Raw genomic sequence first — 17,899 nt, forward strand, 5'->3', positions numbered from 1 at the left:
TAAATAGTAGAATGAATTTATAAGCTGTTGCATATTTCTATAACACAAAATTAACATGCACGGAAATAAATACATCATGAATGTGACAAACTGAATGTTGAATGAAAGGAAGACATAAAAGCATATGTACATGCAGTGTTATTCCATGCATATAAAGTTTAAAAAACAGGCAAATTAAAATATGTCCTTTGGGAATCCATACACATAAAGAAAAGTGAGAAATTGGTTTTCACAAATTCAAAATAATAACTCCAACTAGGAGAAAAAAGTTGGAGGACATTTGGGGGATATCACAATTGCTACTTGTGTTCTTTTTGACCTGAGTAAGGTAATATATACTTAGTTTCATTATTATCTGGTAAAAAAACATATCTATGTTTTAGTTACATTTTTTTATACATGTCACATTATGCAATTAAAAATGGAAGCAAAGTAGAAATCTAAAGATATATAGAGAAGTATTTTTTAATGTCATGTTATTTAAGAGCACAGGACTGAGTGAGTCGGTTTGGGCTCAGATCATGATCTCCCAAGTTCTGAGATTGATTGACCCCCATGCAGGGCTCTGCACTGATGGCAGGGATCCTCCTTGGGATTCTTCCTCTCTCCCTCTCTCTCTGCCCTTCTCTTGCTTACTCTCTATCTCTCTTTTGCTCTCAAGATAAACAAATAAACTTTAAAAGATAATATCATGTTAATTAAAAATCTAATTGCAAAGGAAGAAAGAAATCTAATTGCAAACGAGAGCCATAAAAAGATTGCCTTTTTTTCCCAGTCAACTTCCTTTGTTTTTCTTTTTGTTTGTGTACTAGTGTGTATCATGTGCTCCAAAGAACGATCTATCCTAAAGCAAATGTCAGGTTAGCCTGTTTCTCTGGGGTAGTGTTTCTTAACTTTTATCATACATATGTATCATCTTGGGATCTTGCGACAAATGCAGATTCAGACTCAGCAAATCTGGGATGGAGCCTCCCTAACAAGGATGTGCTCCCACTGCTAATCCAATGGGGCTGAGAAACAAGGTTCCCAAGGACACGTGTTCTGGTTGGTACTGGATGAGTTGGAATCCAGTTGTTAATTTATATGTATGGTGATTCTAGATTTTTTCACTCAACTGGGACACCTTTGGGAGTGAAATGGAGCTGTTATGAATAATGGTGCTTGCCAGAAGGCATCAGCAGGAACTTACCCCAGAACCTGGGACATATGTTCCCTCTATCTTTGAGTTTCAATGATCTTTTATGCACCCTACAAGTTATTATATTGCATTCTAGGAAACGGAGCACCATAAACCCTCCTTCAATATCATACCGACATTGTGCCCAAAGAGAGAGAACCAACTTGAAATGCATTATAAGCATTCTGAAGAAAGGACTTTGAGTGAGTGAGTAGAAGTTTATATTTTGGAAAACACACAGTAAAGAAAAAGTGATGCCCCAGCTGAAGTGGGTGGAAATTTTCCATCTGCTGCTAGCTAGACAGTCTGGACCTCAGATCTTTTTGCTTCTGAAATGCTTTTAAGACATGCTCTTATTCCATTTTAATAATATAATCTCTACTTATGGCACAGGACACTATTTTGTTTTAGCTCTTTCACATGTTTATATTTGGAACTTAAAGTGATTTTTGTTTGTATCTAATTTTCTTCGTATTCTATGATGGCAAAATTACTTATAAATCAACATCCTACAGGAAAACAATAATTACCTGTGATTCAAAAAACTCGACAATTTTAGGTCCCATAAATGCAATGCTTGTATTTTTTGTAAGTAACTCATCATATATTTGGGGAGTTTTTCAAGTAGGGGTTTAGTCTCAGTATAAGCATAAAAAATTAGTGTTGGGGTTTTCAATTACCTGGTTAACTTAGTCAAAAGATGCTTTTGTTGACAATTTTAAATGTTTACTAATGACATGAAGTTCAAAGGGACAAAATAAAATAATTAAATAAATTTTAAAAAGCAACTGCATTTGTGTGAAATAAAATAGAAGTAACACACATGAGATCTGAAGTTATGCCAGTGAAGACTAATGTATGGATTTCCATATGTAGTAAAGTTATTTATACAATATTTCATAAAACTGACACTGAGAAATAAAAGGGGTTAAAAGATGACAATCGTAACTAACATGTAAAAATGAAAAATTCCGTTTGTCTTTGAAACATCAAGCCTTTCCATCTTATCTATTAAATGTCATGGCGAGAACTTTACTTCTGCCAGTGTGAAAGAGGATGCTGATGCACCTCACAGAATATCTCCATCCATATTCATGCAAAATGTTCTTAAGTAATGGAGATGAATGATTATGATTTAAATAATTAAAAAGTTAAAAATAATGAATCATATTCAGTATGAGAGAGCCTTAAACTTGAAGTATCATTCTTTTGATAATGACATATGGTTTTCAAAAAAAAAAGTAGCAGAAACTGACATTCTAGAAAAACAAAATGAGTGATTCACACCCTAGCAAAATTTAATATCACTTCCAGGATATTAAAGGCTTCATGTGCCAAGTTAGTCATAGACTAACTTGTAGTCTTGTAGTAGGAGGCACTACGGATGGTCCTTATTTTTCAATTTTATTATCATTATTTTTTAATTCTTATGAATTCATGAAGATGTATTCGCCTATCAAGAATTCATAACACAACAGCCTTATTACATCTGATTCATTTATTCTTTGTGGAATTGACATAAAGACTTGTTGCAGAGAACTTCTAGAATGAATTCCCAACTAAACGATTGACATTATTTACCTTCACAATTGTGCTCTCGTTACCAAAAATTGTGGACATTCTACCTGTAATGCCTTGGCTTAGGCTTTCAGACGTCTTTATTTATTAAACAATCCATCCAAATCCATTTAGCACACATCTCTCAAACATGTTTCCCAGAATCCACGGTGATTGGAAAGGATTAACAAGACCAAGAAGCACAATCTCTTTCCTCAAGAAGCTCACACTCAACGATGACAGAAAAGTACACATCATAACACTTTGACAAGTGCTACAGAAGAAGCAGAAATACATGTAAGACAAAAGGAAAAATGAGTTCAGGTCCTGCCACTTTTAACTAAAATCACATTTCCCCCAATATACTTACTTTGGATCATGCATACATTGTCGTCTATAGGAAGTCGAACATCTCTTCCACGTGGCAAGTCTTCGAATTTTGTTGCTGCTATTGGTTGATTAGCTGTTTACTTTTTTTTTCTCTTCTGGCCTGACTGGACCCCAGTGGACACCAAACTGGACACCAGTAGACACCTTATTTATCAATGTCACCATCTCCTATGAAATCTCATATGAGAAGATAAAAAGCACTTCTCAGATAAAAAGCACTCTGCATCTTATTTACGTTTTGCTGAATATACTTTGTGTTTAATGACCTCCTTAAAATAAAATTATCAGAAGTAAACAGAATACTATGTCATGATGTGAATAATATAACGCTATAAACACAGTTTAAGATACTACTACATTTCTGATCATGTACTAATACTATATTCAACCATTTTTTCTCTTCTCATCTATTTTTTAAATTCCGCAAAGTCCTGTAAATACAATAACTTCTTGTTTGCTTGCTTTAAACAATCATGATTTATTCCTATTAGATTACAAAGACACATTGGAGTCTGTTCAAATATTTGAATCTATATTCTAACACAAATATTTTAACTCTTCTATCAGATTGAGAAGTTTGATTTGCATTACTTATATTTTGGTCCAGGCAATTATAAAAGTGCTAATTAATATAAGGTCAAGAACAGAATCTCCTGGATTTCTAGCAGAGCTAAAATAAATATCTCCAGGGAAAGGCTTACTGTCTGTTCCTGAACAACCAGCTTCAACTTGGGAAGATATCTTCTACATGGGTCCTAAGATTCTAATCAAGACTGAAATATTCACCAAAGATGGAATCTACTGGGGCGCCTGGGTGGCTCAGTCAGTTGAGCATCCAACTTCAGCTCATGGGTTCAAGCCCTGCATCAGGCTCTGTGCTGACAGCTCAGAGCCTGGAGCCTACTTCGGATTCTGTGTCTCCCGCTCTCTCTTCCCTTACCCTGCTCACACTCTGTCTCTCTGTCTCAAAATAAATAAACCTTAAAAAAAATTTTTAACAAGAGATGGAATCTACTTTCATATATTTCCACTTCTAGCCTATTCTGTGTTACATTCAGTCTCTGTTACTTTGTTTTCACATACACTTCTATTGTGCTTGTTACACTGTGTGGTTCATGTGGCATGCTCTGCTTTGGTCATCCCTTCATCTTCTGGAACTTTTCTTTCTTATATACATAGGAAGAATATATGCACATACAATATTACCTCTCTTTACCTATCCAGAATGACTTTGGATTTAATGATTTGAGGATTAGTCTTCATTACGTGTCCTGACCCCTGAGTTCCCAAATACTCATTGGTTCCAAAATGATAAATGGTAATATTTAAGAGATAGTGAGTATTTGATATGTGCAAGCACCCTTGTAAGTCTCCTCCAGGTATATTCATTCAATCTCAATAAAAAACCTATACAGTGGATCTCTTCCAGGCTTGTAAGTGATATCTCCGAGATACTGCAGGTTCAATAACAGACCATTTCAATAAAGCAACTGTCACAACAAAGCACGTAAAGGGGCACTTGGGTGGCTCAGTTGGTTAAGCATCTGACTCTTAGTTTCAGCCCAGGTCATGATCTCACAGTTCATGGGTTCAAGCCTTGCATCAGGCTCTGTGAAACCTGCTTGAGATTCTCTCTCTCTCCTTCTCTCTCTCTCCAAATAAATAAATAAACTTAAAAAAAAAGGTTTGTAATGGGAATATCCATCTCAGCATTATCTCTTTTATTTATTTTTAAACATTTATTTATTATTGAGAGACAGAGAGAGACAGACAGAGCATGAGTAGGGGAGGGGCAGAGAGGGAGGGAGACACAGAATCAGAAGCAGACTCCAGGCGCTGAGCTGTCAGCACAGAGCCCAATGCAGGTCTCATACCCACGAACTGTGAGATCATGATCTTAGCCAAGTCAGATGCTTAACTGACTGAGCCACCCAGGTGCCCCTCAGCATTATTTTCTAATAAAAACCTGGAAATTCTCCAAGTGTTTATTAATAGGAGAATGAATAAGTTAAACTATGATATTATATCAAATAGAGCACTACTCAATAAAGAAAAGGAATGGGCTTCTGATACAGGCAAAAACAAGGATGAATCTCACTAAAGTTATGCTGAGTGTAAGAAGCCTTTCACAAAAGTTAATTCATACCAGAGTAAGGACATTCCCAGAAAACGACATTTACTAAGGAGAAAGGAAATTGTACTCTGTTCCGTGGTTTGTTCTCATGAATTCACAGTGGAACCTAGGATTTGCTTCACTCCTCTATATACAGTACTCCAAAACAACCCAAATAATTGAAGTCAAGTTCCCATACATGTCATTTACCTCCTTTCAGGAATGGGATTATTTCCTTGGATTCTGATCATCTATCTCCTTCTCTGGTTTGCAATGACTAGGAAACCTGGTTCTGAACATGCTTTCTCTGCATACTCTGTTCATCACTCTAACCTGGAGATGTCCGGACAGAGATGTGCTAGAGCTCTGTGCCTCCCCCCTACCTGCCCAGCCGCAGTGGGGAGTAAACAGCCCTGCATCTTCCTCTAACAGCTTCAGTGAGAGATTCCTCTTAGGAATAGGACAAAGGCAAAATGGCAGTTAAATTGTTCCGTTAACATTAGACCATCTGTTCCAAGGAATGGGACTCGCTCTTCCGTGTTCCTCTTGCTGTTTTCTACCTGGCAGAAATGTTCTTTTTATTTTTCCTAGCATATTTTGCAAGGCTCTGATTTTTTTTTATTAGCTTTCTCATCACGGTTTCGTGCAACTCTTCCATGTGTATTTAAGATCACTTCTCCTCTGCTTTTTTCTTTCTAAATATACAGTCACTAAAGAGCCCTCCAACATCACAGATTTCTTTAGATTCTATCACATTTTCTGCTCTTGAGACTTTTTTCTTGTGTAGGCTCTAGCTGTGGAATTCCCCACCTTTTCTCTAAGGTTGTAGTTTTTTTCTTCAAAATTAAAGCAAACTAGCAAAACCACTATGGTTGGAGACCAAATGGGTATGTGCAGTTGAAATTAGAGAGAAGTCTTAGAACTGAGGAAGGTTTTCATAAATATACCTTTGACCACTCGCTCTGTTTAAAACAACGATGGGATATCTTCTCTCTAAAGGAAGAAATTATTTTGTAACTTTATGATTTCTTGCTGTTTCTTTCTTTTGTGGTAACAATGGCTAAGAAATTTTTCATTGAGATTTAAGTATAGACCCCGATAAGAAAGGGTTTATAAATGTCTTAGCAAAATAAATGGATAATATTTTAATATATTTTAAGCAAAAGTGGTATAATGATGCTAACCAATTCCTGTGGGTTTTATTTGTTTGTTTGTTTTTTGCTTTTTTGCTTTCTTTTTGTTTTTACCTTACAGTCACAAGGATGCAAAATACTCTCTGTCAGTGTCACTGCATTATTGTCAATGACAAGTTATGTGTCACATTTTTTTCAGGATTAAACAGTATTGTTGTAGAGACTATTTAGAATTATATCAAATAAAATGTTGAAAAATGTACCATAAGCAGAACAGGGCAAGGAGCTATAAGGCTCTTCCCCAGTCATGCCAGAGACAGCTGAAATCAGGACTTGAACTCTCACCTACTGGTGAATTGATGATGTGGTTTAGAATAGGTAATTTCATTAAAGCTTGCAAGAAAGAAGTCCTTCATAGTTATGTATTCAGTTAGACATCTCTCAAATATGCCAATCTGGCCCTTTTTATAGGTAACTTAGATTAATATAATAACCTCCTAAATAGTGTCTCAAATGTCAGTATCCCTAGTCTGTCCCTCCATGTTGCTCTAGAGAATAAATATAATCCAAATCCCCAGGCCAGCATTCAGGGTCTTTCATGATCTGGCTCCAGTGTGTCTTTTCACAGCCTTTAAACAATTTCACATCATCCTGAAACAATTCTATCCCATACAATCTGCTTGCAAGCTCCTTCTAAACTTCTTTAAACATAGATATGTATAATTAAGCATATATATAGTTAAACATGCACATAGCTGAGCATTGTTATATCTCCTGACATTAGGAAGGGTGGCCATGCAGTAAGGAAAAGCAAATCCATATTGTACTTTGGAAGGATGAAACACCTATACAAACACTGCTGACATCTTCGTGATTTTAAGTAACACCATTGATATCGTGATTATAGTCATTGGTCTTTCTCCAATGTTCTCTTCCCTTCAGAGTGGACTGAGAATATGGGAGCAGAAACTGCTTGTGTAGCTCAAGTTCCTCTCACTCTGATCTTTCATGGCTACTAGGTATACTGCAAGAACACACTCCCTGCTCCTTTCCTTTCCGATATATGTTTTCAAAGATGCGTAGGGAGGCATGTGGTGACCCAATTCTACCAATGATTTGGAAAAAAATAACTTGTATACTTTCTGGGATTCAATATTAGGAAGTCCACGTGCCTCCAAATAAAGGAAACGTTCATCATTGGTGCTTCCTTAGAAATGAAAATGACCCTGTTTCTCCATACACCTTATATTTCAGTCATATTTGCTAACTGATTCAAGACATAGTGGAGAAAATAGTCATTGAAACGATTCTCCTTCAATCTCCATAATATTTCTCATTAATCTCCCGTAAATATTAGTTAGCATATATTCCCTCTTAAAATTTGTCATATATTTTGAAATGTTTGGATTACAGTGCTCTTGGCATTTTTTGTTTTCCCTAATATATTTTTGTTCTCTTTTGTGATCATTTAATGAATAGTTTGGATTTGATGCATCAGTATGGTAAAGCCTGCCACTCTAAACTACTGTATCTTGATCCTTCCTAGGTAAAACATGGAAGATTTTTAGATTTATATTATGTGAAAGTCTTGAGTAAGAAAGTAGAGATTGTCTTTTTGTTGTTTTCATTGTTTTTTTTATTTCTGAAATTGTTTCTGGATGAAGCAAAGTTGATACTATTTGTCTCGCAGTGATACGTATATTTTATAAAGGTGTATAAAGTCAAGCCTAAACTTGTGTGACTCCCTACAGATAAACAGGTAGCTACCTTAGCACTGAGAATGTCTCAAAAAAGCAGATGAGACCACTATCCATGAAAGATTACAATCATACTCCACTATAAACATTAAGAAATATGGACAAAATACATGAGGAAAGAATTGTTTTCAGACATTGAAAAACAGGGAGACGTGTGGGGGGATGGGTGAAATAGGTGAAAGGGATTAAGAATACACTTACCGTGATGAGCACTAAGTAATGTACAGAATTATTGAATCACTATATTGTACACCTGAAATTAATATAACACTATATTTTAATTATATTGGAATGAAAAATTTTTGAATCCATTTCATTCTCATTATTATATAATAGATTGGCATACGCCATGAAATAAAAGAAAGAAAGGCAGGCTACACAGGGTTGTAAAGGCAAGCCCTGAAATTTTGGTTTCTAGGTTTTAGCACTGGAAGGCAGAGCCCAAACAGAGCCCAGTGGTTTTACTGAGTTGAGGAGACAAAGATGGCAGCTAAGGCAGACCGAGGCAGCTACAGTGTATGAGACAATGTAACTGAGAGGAGGGATCTATACACAAAAGGATCTCTGGATCCCGCAGAGATGTCTTGACAATTCTTTGGCACATGTGAATATATGTGGGAAATTATCTGTAGAAAGCTGCAAACTGCTTAATTCCTAGAGTCCAGTAGGACTTGGAGTAGATTGATCACATAATGATAAAGGAGCATCACATAATGATTTCCAACCAGCGAGAATGGACAGGCCACATAATGTGTAGAATGCCCAGAATAATATGGCCTCCTCAATGGGCTAACTTAGGCTTAAATTAAAGTCTGCTCTGGATAGATCCATAAAAATCAAACTCTAAAAAAATCAGCGATGACAAAAACCAAAAACATCTCAAAAATTGCATAACAAAAAAGTCCAATGATATTTTTAAAAACTGTAATAAAATGCAGCACACAACACAGAAGAAAATTCGGTGTGCTATATCTGATCAGAAATTTCAAGACATAAGGGGTGCCTGGGTGGCTCAATCAGTTAAACAGCCAACTTCAGCTCAAGTCATGATCTTGCAGTTCGTGGGTTCGAGGCCCACGTCCAGCTCTGTGCTGACAATGCAGATTCTGGAGCCTTCTAGGTCTCCTATCTCTGCCCCTCCCCTGCTCACACACTGTCTCTCTCTTTCAGAAATAAATAAACATTAAAAAAATTTCAAGGCATGAAAATAAGCAAGAAAAGATGTCTTTTAACCAGAAGAAAAATCAATTCATAGAAACAGACCCAGAACTTAAGGACGTGATGGAATTAGTAAAGCATTAAGAGCCATTACTAATATGTTCTAGATGTAAATACTATAAATTCCACTAATTTTGATTATTCATCATTTCATTTAATCCAAGATATTGCTGAAAAATAATGATAAAAGGAAAATCTTAGAGGGATCTCAAGAATAAAGACATCATGTACAAAATAATAAATCAAAGCATGATAGCATATTTCCATAGAAATAATGCAAGCCAGATTAAGATAATGGAGAGACATTTTTAAAATATTGGAAGACAAAAAAAGATTAATATAACATTCTAGAATAAGAAAAAATATATTTCAAAAATCAAAATTAAAAAAGAACTTTGCAGACAAACGAAATCTGTGAAACTTACTCTCAACAGAACAAATACAATATATTAAAAAGAATGTATTAAAAAAAATTCTTCATACAGAAAAAAAGAATGAAACAAGGTGGAAAGTTGGATTAGCACAAAGAAATGTGGTTATAAGAAATGAAAAATATATAGGTAAATATAAAAGACTCCTATTTCTTTCAGTTAATTTTTTTAAAGATTAAAAGATAATTGACTCTGTAAGCAAAACTAGTGGCATCATTGTATAGAATTCATACCATATGTAGAAGGAGATTGATTAATGACAGTAATACAAGAGTTTGGAGCAAACTATGGAAATTTATTCTTGTTAAATTTTTATGATATAGATGAAACACATAGGAAACAGTTGCTGAGACAGATAATATTATAGGCCATTGAAAGTCCTCATAAATGTAAAGTAATGAAATCATACAAAGTATATTCATTGAACATAATAGAACATAGCTACATATCATTGCTGGAAGATACATTGAAAAATCCACTTTTGGAGATAGTTCAGGTAGGTTTCTAAGTAAACCATTAGTAGCTTAAATCAAAAATATTAAAGTAAATTGAACATTATCTTGGTATTATAATTATATACACAGAAAAATTTGTAGAATTCTTCGAAAAAGGTGATGGAAGGGACATTGTAGTACTAACTTAGAAAAATAAAGAGATCTCAATTCACTTAATATGGGCAATGAAAGAAAATAGTTTCAGATATGATGAATATTAAACCAACTATATAAAAAACCATTTAATATGAATGGTTTAAGTACACCAATTAAAAGACATAGATTTATTTATTTATTTTTCTTAAATAGTTTATTGTTAAGCTGCTTTCCATATAACACCCAGTGCTCATCCCCACAAGTGCCCTCCCCCAAGCCCATCACTCCCCTTCCTCTCTCCCCCACCCCCATCAGCCCTTAGTTTGTTCTCAGCATTCAAGAGTCTCTCATGGTTTGCCTCCCTCCCTCTCCCCAACTATTTTCCCCCTTCTCCTCTTCCATGGTCCTCCGTGAAGTTACTCCTAATCCACCTATATGTGCAAACATATGGTATCTGTCCTTCTCTGCCTGACTTATTTTGCTCAGCATAACACCCTCTAGTTTCATCCATGTTGTTACAACTGGCCAGATTTCATTCTTTCTCATTGCCATGTAGTATTCCATTATACAGATAAACCACATCTTCTTGATTCATTCGTCCGTTGATGGACACTTAGGCTCTTTCCATGTTTTGGCTCTTGTTGAGTGTGCTCCTATGCATTAGCACTCCTGTGTCCCTTGGATAAACTCCTAGCAGTGCTACTGCTGGGTCATAAGGGAGTTCTATTGTTAATCTTTTGAGGAATACTCAAATACTGTTTTCCAGAGGGGTTGCACCAGCTTACATTCCCACCAACAGTGTAGGAGGGTACCCGTTTCTCCACATCCTCACCAGCATCTAAAGTCTCCTGATTTGTTCATTTTAGCCACTCTGACCTGCGTGAGGTGGTATCTCAGTGTGGTTTTGGTTTGTATTTCCCTGATGATGAGGGATGATGAGCATCGTTTCATATGTCTGTTGGCCATCTGGATGTCCTCTTTGGAGAAGTGTCTGTTCATGTCTTCTGCCCATTTCTTCACTGGATTATTTGTTTTTTGGGTACGGAGTTCGGTGAGTTCCTTATAGATTTTGGATACCTGCCCTTTATCTGATATGTCATTTGCAACTATCTTTTCCAAAAGACAGAGATTTAAAGTGGACTAAAAAATAGGGCCCAATTATCTGTTGCACAAGAAACTCACTTGAAATGTAAAGACACCTATGGAATGAAACTCAAAGGATGGAAAAAGATATACAAAGTTTACACTAGTCAAAAGAAAGCTGAAACAGCTCTATTAATTTCAAAGTCTATATTGGAGCAAAGAAACTTATCAAGAATAAAGAAGAGCATCACATAATGATAAAGGGGTCACTTCTTCAAGAAGACAAAACAATCTTTACTGTGTTTGCGCTCAATAACAGAATATCAAAATACATGAGGCAAAACAAAACTGATCCTTTCAAGAAGAAAAGACAAATCTGCTGTGACAGTTGGAGACAGTAAGACGTCCCCTGGTAGCAATGGACATATCAGCAGGCGGAAAATAAGGAGGACATAGTTGAACTGAACAGTACCATTAACTAACTGGATCTTCTTGACATTTATAGAATATTCATCCAACAACAGAAAATGTAAATTCTTCTTAGGCTAACATGGAATATTCACCAGTATGGACAATATTTGGAGCCATAAGACACACCTTGACAAATTAAAAATGAAACAGAAATTGAATGAAGAATGCTTTCAGACCACAGTAGAATTAAACTAGAAATCAATTACATATGATAGCTGGAAAATTCCCAGAATATTTGGAGACTAACAGCACACTTCTAAATAATAATATGTCGGGACACCTGGGTGGCTCAGTCGGTTAAGCATCCAACTTCGGCTCAGGTCATGATCTCACGGTTTGTGGGTTAGAGCCCCACGTCAGGTTCTGTGCTGACAGCTCAGAGCCTGGAGCCTCCTTCAGATTCTGTTATCTCCCTCTTGCTCTGACCCTCCCTTGCTCATGCTCTCTCTCTTTCTCTCTCTCTCTCTCACTTTCTCTCTGTCTCTCAGAAATAAATTTTTAAAATAATAAAAAAATTTTAAATAATATGTCAAAAAAATCTCTAGAAAATTAAAAAAAATTGAATGAAATGTCAGGTGATCTAAATAGTTAAGTGATCTAAGATAAAGGGGTGAAGGCAATGCAATGTTAAAAGAACTGTCTTTTCAAAAAATGGGACTGAAGCAACTTAACATTCTCATGTAAAGAAAAAAGAATCTAGATACAGACTTTATATTTTTCACACAAAAAAATTAACTCAAAACAGATCATAGACCTAAATGAAAAACATGTAACTATAAAGATTCTAGGAGATAACAGATGAGAAACTATCGGAGACCTTGGATTTGGTAACTGCTTTTGTATCTGCAATGCCGAAACACAATCCATAAAAGAAAAAAAAATGTTAGGTTCAACTTCACTAAAATGTAGAATGCCTGCTCTATGAAAGACACTTTTAAAAGAATAAAGACAGGGGTGCCTGGGTGGCTCAGTCATTAAACATCTGATTTTGGCTCAGGTCATGATCTCACAGTTCATGGTTTTGAGTCCCAAGTCACACTCTGTGCTGACAGCTCAGAGCCTGGAGCCTGCTTCAGATTCTGTGTCTCCCTCTCTTTCTGCCCCTCCCCTGCTCACTCTCTCTCTCTCTCAAAAATAAATAAACTTTAAAAAAATATTTGAGGGGCGCCTGGGTGGCTTAGTCGGTTAAGCGTCCGACTTTCGCTTAGGTCATGATCTCATGGTTCGTGGGTTGGAGCCCCGCATCGGGCTCTGTGCTGACTGCCAGCTCAGAGCCTGGAGCCTGTTTCAGAGTCTGTGTCTCCCTCTCTCTCTGACCCTCCCCTGCTCACGCTGTCCCTCTCTCTCTCTCCTAGAAATAAATAAAACATTTTAAAAAATTTAAAAAAAATATTTGAAAGAGAGAGACAGAAGATCTGAACAGATACCTTACAGAAGAACATGTACTGATGGGGGCGAAGCATATGGAAAGATGTTCAACATCCAATGTCATTAGGGAATTGAAAACTATAACAATGAGATAACACTATACACCTATGAGAATGACTAAAATCCAAACTCCAACATAGTAGTTTGCTAGGGCTGCCATAGCAAAGCACCACAGACCGTGTAGTTTAAATGATAGAAATTTATTTTCTTAGTCGTGGAGGTAAGAGGTCTCTTACGTCTTGTGCATAGTCTCCTTCTTCATGTGTCTCCATATGATCTTCCTCACGTATGTATCTGTGTCCTGATTGTTTCTTGTTATAATGACACCAGTCATGTGGATTAAGGCCCACTCCAACTTCATTTTGATTTAATTACAATTTAATTTTGATTTAATTACACTCAGAAATGCAGACCTGTTTTTTTCAGTAGTAGAGGTTAGAACTTCAGCATATGCATTTCGGAGGTAGCACACTTCTGCCCATGACACCCTGACAACACCTCATACTGGTGAGGATGTAGGGAGCATCAGGAACTCTCATTCATTGCTGGTGGGAGTGCAAAGCAGCACAGCCACTTTGGAAGACAGTTCAGCTGTTTCTTAAAAAGCTAAATGGAATCTTATTATAAATTCAAAAAATAAACTCTGATTTTAACCCAAAGAAAACACAAGTGACAATCGCACAAATATCTGCACACAAATGTTTATAACACAACTTAGAAACAATCAAGATGTCCTTCAGGAGGTGAATGGATAAATGAACAATGGAGACAGACAATGGAATATTATTCAGTACAGAAAGACATGAGCAATCAAGCCATGAAATGACATAGGTAAAACCTGCATGCATATTACTAAGTGAAAGAAGCCGTTCTAAAAAGTCTACATACAGTATAATTTCAACCATATGACATTTTGAAAATGGCAAAACTATAGAGAATAAAAGGATCTGTGGCCACCACTGGTTGGTCAGTTTTGGCTTGAATGGAAAAAAAAGTGAACCACAAAACACATAAATGATAAATTAGATTGCATTGAATTTAGAAAATATAAAAAAGCCACAAACTGCTAAAATACATTTAGAAAACTTATAACTGTTACAGTTCTTGTATGCGACATCTACATAAAGACACTTAAAAGTTATTAATAAGATAAACAATTTGATTTTTTTAAACGTACAGGAAATGTAAACAAACATTTCTCCCAAGACGATGTGGAAAATAAGCACGTAAAATATGGTCAGCACCATTAGTCATTAGGGAAATGCAAATTAAAATCACAGTGATACATGTCTTTATAAGCCATATCACTATAATGCTGGAAAGGACAAAATTTAAAATTCTGAATATATCAAGTGCTGGGTGGAATGTGGAGTAACGGAATGTCCCCCACGTTGCTGAGTAGAAATGCTAAATGGTATAGCCACGTTGGAAACAGTCTGGCAGTTTCCTTTAACACTGAAAATTCACTTATCTTAAAATGCAGCATTCCCACTCATAGGTATTATTCAAGATAAATTAAAACATTTCTACACAAAAAACTTGTATGTGAATTTTCAAAAACAGTTCTATTCATAGACCTCCACCCTGGAAGCAATTCAAATGGCCAACTGGTAGAGAGATACAAATCATTACATGCCTATTTAATGGAATTTTACTCAGCAATAATAAGGACCAAAATTTTGATATATGCAACAGCTTGATGAATCTCACAAATATTAGGAAGTTTGAAGGAAAGCTGACATAAAACACTACATACTGTATACATATGATTACATTCATAAGGAATTAAAGCAAACACAGGGGCACCTGGGTGGCAGTCGGTTGGGTGTCTGACTTTGGCTCAGGTCATGATCTCACGGTTCGTGGGCTCGAGCCCCACATCAGGCTCTGTGTTGACAGCTCAGAGCCTGGAGCCTGTTTCAGATTCTGTGTCCCCCTCTCTCTCTGCCCCTCCCCTGCTTGCGTTCTGTCTCTCTCAAAAACAAACATTTTTTTTATTAGAAAAAGAGAAATTATGGCAAATACAAAACTGGTCTACAGTGGTAAGATATCTATTGCTGCCTGTGGTCAATGGTGAGTGGAGTAGATTGACCATAATTTAACATAAGGACATTTTGGGGTGATGGAAATGTTCTGTGCCTTACTTGTGGACATTAATGATGGAGCCAAAAGCAAGCAGAGAGCAAAGCATAAGCTAAAAACTACCCCCCACCCAGCCCTCTCCCAGTTATGCGTGATATTCCTCAGGCACTCCTGGAGACCAAGAACAAAGGAAAGGAAGAAATAAACAGTTAACTGATAGAGATCACAGTCATGCAGGACCTGAGTCCACAACAGTTTACAAGTGTCTTAGTAAATTACAAGAAAAAGGCAGTCTTATCAATAGCCTCACCTCTGCAAACTCATAGACTCAATTTCCTGGCGCCCCAACATCACCCTCCTTTCCATGGTGATGTGGGAAACAAAGGCAAGACGAAAATATAAATAAAACTAAATTTCTTTACGACCTACAGCCCACTGACAAATATTTGACATAGGCGGAGTAAACATTCCTTCAAGCACTTCCAACTGTCTTGCCTCAATGTTAACGCCTTGCAAGAGAGAAAACAGCCTTAGCTTGACAAAAGCGAGGCCTCCAGTATGAGTCCTCTTCAGCATGAAAGTCCTTCTGGAAACTTCCCTTTTGCCCTTACCTCCCCCAATTCCACAGTGTGTAGTCAGCCACTCCTCACAACCCCTGTGCTGCTCTATCTGCCCATGCAAACTATCCCCGTGCTTCAATAAAGTCACCTTTCTGCACCAAAGGTGTCTCAAGAATTCTTTCTTGACCATCAGCTCCGGACCCCACCATTCCAAAACGATGTCAATATGGCCGCACTACTCTAATACATTTGTCAAAATTTATGATATTGCACTCTTAAAATTAGTGAATTTTATGATATGAAATCTCTGGTGATAAATACAATTAGAATTATATAGACAAAAAGAACAAAAATAGAAGTTTTGGAATCTAGTCTTGCTTAACTGGCTGAATATTAAAATCGTAACAAAATTGCTTCCTCTCTCTGATCCAACAATCTTTTCTCCATTTTCAGAAAATGTACCTTTCGTGAATGTGTTTCATAAACTAGAAAATATCCCTTTACACATATTTTGGTTATTGTGTAATATGTGTTTAGTGGGTAGTTGAGTAAGATTCCTGGGGCTATGTCTGTGTTTGTGGGAAATGACAAATGTGTGGCAACCATTTATTTTTCACTTTTTCTCACATTTATAAGACCGATCTGTGTATTACAGCCACAGGTGTTATTTTCAAATAACTTCCTCTCTGAAAAAGCTGCCATCATCCGTTTCCAATTAATTTGAATGAAACCTTTGTTTTAAAAAGCTGTCTCTTTCCTGATCTCCATGCCTTTGCCCCTTAGTCACACATAATTCACTGCTTCCTTGTAGTCTATCAGCTAATGTCAAGCATCGATGGACAGGCACCGTGCAAGGTTTGAGAGATTGGGTGTATTTGCCTTTTCACAGAATTACCTTCACTACACTCCTTTTACTTCCCTATTCCACTTCTTTGTTAAGCTTCTGTTATTTTTGTCTATTTCCTCTTCTGGGAACCCCATTTCCATTTCCCTGAAGGTTGCTTCACACGTTTAACTAAAGCTCCTTTGTAATCATTCCTTTCTTCCATTCAAAACTCTTAGAGAATCTCCCCTGCTTATTGATGCATAATGAGCCAGTGGAAAGGAAACTTATCTTTGGATCAGATGAATCTGAGTTTAAGTTCTGATTCCTGCTGAATGACTCTATGGACATGTAGCATATTCTTTCCAAGCTTCAGCTTCCTTATTTGTATAAAACCAATGGTAACACATCTTGTAGCAGATAGTGTACAAATGAAGAGCTTAATACAATGTCTGACATATATAGTAAGTATCTGGTAAGTGGTAGCTCTTATTTAAATAAACACTTTGCAAGTCTTGCAAAGTTTACCTTTAAAGTTTGTTTGGCCAGGTTTGTACCTCTAACTAGTCTTTGTGCTCAGCCTCTTGAGGTATGAAGAGATATAATATGGAGTATTCTAGAACTATTTTTGATCCCAAGGATGTACGTATAAGAAGAGAGGCAGCAATGCAATGCACACTTCAAGAAATTGGTTACCTTTTTATCCTGAAGGGTTTTTTTAAGTGTATTTATTTATTTGAGAGAGACTGAGACAGTGTGAGTTGTGGAGGTGTAGAGAAAGAGGGAGAGAGAATCCCAAGCAGGCTCTGCGCTAACAGCACAAAGCCAAACACAGGGCTTGAACTCAGGAAACTGTGAGATCATGACCTGAGCCGAAGCCAGACGCTTAACTGACTGAGTCACTCAGGCTCCTCATAGACATTCCTGTTTCTAATGGGAAGGGACACACATCAGCAACCTTGTGAGGTGGACCTGGACTCCATATCTGAGTTATCCCATTTTTCACTATCTCTCAGCCTTCACTACAACTTTGTCAAGCTCTCATAGCTCTCCCAGCTTTTCGTTTCTGTCTAACATGCCCCTTCT

Source organism: Crocuta crocuta, unplaced genomic scaffold (genome assembly GCF_008692635.1).
Source record: "Crocuta crocuta isolate KB4526 unplaced genomic scaffold, BGI_CrCroc_1.0 scaffold190, whole genome shotgun sequence".
NCBI classification, from domain to species: Eukaryota; Metazoa; Chordata; class Mammalia; order Carnivora; family Hyaenidae; genus Crocuta; species Crocuta crocuta.